This window comes from Triturus cristatus, chromosome 7, assembly GCF_964204655.1.
Source record: "Triturus cristatus chromosome 7, aTriCri1.1, whole genome shotgun sequence".
Lineage (NCBI taxonomy): Eukaryota > Metazoa > Chordata > Amphibia > Caudata > Salamandridae > Triturus > Triturus cristatus.
Genome location: NC_140590.1, coordinates 1,693,350,447 through 1,693,354,203, shown reverse-complemented (window position 1 = coordinate 1,693,354,203; position 3,757 = coordinate 1,693,350,447). Strand labels below are relative to the sequence as shown.

The 3,757-nt window shown below is 39.2% G+C and overlaps 1 long non-coding RNA gene across 1 annotated transcript; it reads left to right on the top strand.

Moving 5' to 3' along the window:
* Positions 1-583: 583 nt before the first annotated feature.
* Positions 584-2,614, top strand: LOC146812784 (uncharacterized). Its single transcript, XR_014965983.1, has 3 exons — positions 584-632; positions 1,678-1,765; positions 2,313-2,614. It is a non-coding gene; the product is annotated as an uncharacterized LOC146812784 (long non-coding RNA).
* Positions 2,615-3,757: the final 1,143 nt, after the last annotated feature.

The window sequence follows — 3,757 nt, the reverse complement described above, 5'->3', positions numbered from 1 at the left end:
TAATTCAGCCGGTATGTTGCATCCTCATATTAACCTTGAACGATAGTTATATCTCCAGCCTGAACATAGGGGTATACAGGGATGATGATTGGGTGGATAAATCTGTTGACTAGAAGAAACAAAGAGGCATCTATTAGTTCTGGCCAGGTTATTATAGGTTGTTATTTTTATATTGATTTCATTTATAGTTGCATTTTAAGCTAAAAAAATTCATGAACATGGCCCTAGGGTCATTAGATTGGTCAGGTATGTGGTATTTTAGAGTAGATGCCTGTAGACAGTGTAAATAGAGGACACGTACTGAGGGCTAAAAATTAGGTGGAGATTAGAAAAATAAAGAAAAAATCTTCCCAATGACATTGGTGTTATCAATAAAGTTACATTGCCCGTCGTTGACCTATACTTATAATAGGCCAGAAGAGAACTGGTTAACAAGCAAGTAGCACGTATGTGCTGTTCGGAGTGGGGAGATGTGATTGGCTGCGTCCGTAATGACAGAAGCACGTCGGGAACGTGTAGTCAAATCCGAGAAATGTGAGCCCTATAAAGCGCGTAAATCAAACAGGGACAAAAAAAACTCTATAAATAGACCAGGACGGATCAAGGGACCGCCGGCATAAAGTATAATAGAGGTGAGCTGGGGGGGAGTTCAAATGGAAGCATATTGCGTCGGTATTATTGGACTAAATAGGGATTATCAAGCAGGCGTATCATAGCAGTGTTCCCACGTAGTTTTAATTATGTCAAAACAAACAGCCGTAACCGTAAATGTGTCCGGTGACATAAGCTTAATTAATCTAAATGCTCCGTTTCCCCCCGCGTTGGTGGATAACTTAAGAGGATAGAATCAAGGCTGTTTGTGCCCCTACGTGAGGCACGCAGGTTGAAAGTTAACATGTGGAATTCAACCCGCGTTTGTAAGAATCCGAATAAAGCAATCAGCTTTTATTTTGAAAAGGGCGGGGCAGACAAGCCCAAGTAATTTGCACGTTTCGTCACCCCCCTTTTAGATAAGTAACCGAATATAACAAGTGTGGTCATAGACGAGGCGCGAGATCGTATTAAAATATGCAGATATGGGAGTTTGAGTTATTTGGCGGTACAGTCAACCCTGTCCATTCGAGCACATTTCATATAGTTGAATTCAATCTCAGAAGTATTTTAAATATAGTTATAAACTTGAGCACTTAGGCATTGACACATACATACATTGAGGGGTTTTGCTTCCTAAAGCTTAAATTGATGATGCACTAATACGTATAAAAGTGGGAGGAATCGTATGAAGGCACAAGATTTCCTCAATGCAAAACATATCCCAGCGTTGAAATCAATAGCAAAAGCTAGGAGACGTCACCTTTTTAAATAAGGTGGGTAATCTTGCTAAATCATTAAGTTATGCAAAGTGAAGTAAGTCTGTGTCCATAGAATTAGGACCTATCATTGATTTTTAAAATGTTATCACTAATAGAAATTGAAACACAAAGGATAGATCAATGGAGCGCCAAAGCGAGTAGCGGGGTAACTCGAAAACCACAAACATCATCCTTATTCATAAGTGTGCAACAAGTAAGTTAGATATACCAATTGGATATATTGGAAAAAGAGAAAGAGAAGATATCTGATTATCGCTCACTGAGGGAAGTGCATTGACTTTTATACGTTTGTTCTTACATTTAGAATTCATTGGATTATTTTAATTGGTAACAATGTCCTAGGATCACGAAATTTTTGGCTAGAGAGGGATTTATCGTTCACCCACCAAAAAGTAAGTGGCTATACCTTTTGGAAGCATATTAAGAAACTGTACAAAATACTGCTACTATATGTATCAGTTGTAGTGTTACAAGTGTAACATGCACAATAGAACACGTGTTGTGTCTATGAGGGAGTGGATGAATGTATGTTGAGTGGAACTATCAGGGGGTATGGTGAGGAGTATTGTGAATATGAGAGGGCACTTGGCCGTTCTATAGCCAAGTGGAAAAGGCACTGGTGCGACATGGTGGATTAAATTTATGGCACAAAAAGAATGTTGATTGTCATTTATCCTTGAATTCATTTACATTATTTGAGATGAAATGTATTTCTTTTTGATATTGTTTACAGCTTCAGGACATAAGACACCAGACAATCACTCTGTACAAATCGTGGTTTTTTTTTATAAATGTTTGCGAAATACCTGGTTTCTTTCCTTATATTATAAAAAATTGTGTCTTGTGATATGTACCTAAGTATTTTTTAACAAGTTATTTAATGATGCTGTTAGATTTATTATTTACGTTTTATTTATACATGTGTGTTTATATTTATAGATCCACAAGGAACGAGAGGTTTTAATTTTCTGTCTTGATAAAGAAGGTGGAATAAGATAAAGCCTTCGAAACACGTCAACGCACCTTTTTTTCTCGCCATAAACCCAGCTGTACGGACAGCGCCCTAGATATTGATAGTTACAAGACATCAGGGCGTGTGCACATGATTATAATTCTGGGGAGTGGCCACTAAAGACAAAGATAACTGTCTGGGTTATCTCTCGTGTTTTTTGGTTTATTGATTTTAACTGTGATTTATGTGATTAAATGTTTTTTAATTTGGAATTAATTGTTTGCGAGTATTGTTGAATACAAGTGTTTTTAATCAAGTTTTTTCTTGTTTTTTAACATTAACTATAATAAATGAACTTAGTAAATTGTAAACACTATTGACCTTGTATGAATATTTGTGCCAATATACTGTAGCCACCAGGTTGGCGGTGTCCTTTATGAATGATTGTTGTGTGTATGCAGTTAGATTGGTTGTGTGTGATCAGGTGTGCACATACGTTTTTATCAAATCCCAGAGGATAACCTGATCTCAAACCCCTGGTAGCTTGGCATAAAGCAGTCAGGCTTAACTTGGAGGCAATGTGTAAAGTATTTAATCAGTACTTTAAACAGTAAAAGAAGGAAAATACCACACAAAAAGATTCCACAGCAGGTTAGAAAAATAGAGCCGAATTTAATAAATAAAATAACGAGCTAAAAATAACAAAAATCCAATTGAGAGAACCAGGGATATTGAAGACTCTAGCGAAAATGGCACCAAAAGGCATAAAGTGCCAAGTGTGGATATCTGGTCAGGCCGGACTAGGACAAAGTCACAAGTAAAGCGATGCGGAAAAGGACACCACTTCGCAGTGAAAATTTACAGATGGCAGAGTCCTTGGAGTCACTCTGTGTTTTGGGTCCAAGAGATGCAGTTCTACTCTTCCTCACTCAGGCAAGAGGGCAGCAGGTCAGCATACCAGGGTAGCAGTTCCTTCAGATCAGCAGTTCAGCAGTGTCAGACCTTGCAGCAGCTCAGCAGTCCTTCTTCCTGGCAGAGTATCCGCAGGTACAGAAGTGGTGGTGTCTGAAGTCCTTCATTTTTACACAGTGATGCATTTGAAATGGGCAGAGACTTCTAGATGCATGCCTTTGAAGTGGGCAGATGCCCTGCCTTTCTTGCCCTGGCTCCAGACTAACTACAGGGGGTATGTAGCCCTTTGTGTGGATACAGGACAAAACCTTTTCAGGTGTAAGTGAGGCTGGGCCCAGCTCCTCCCTCCCATCTGGCTAGTGATGCCCATCCAGTCACACTTCAACTCCCACCGTGTGTGGCTGTCTTGGAGACATACACAAAGCCCAACTGCCAACTACACCCAGTAATGTGATCAGAGACAGACAACAGGCAACAAATGGCTAAGGCAAGAAAAAGCCAACTTTCTAAAAGTGGCATT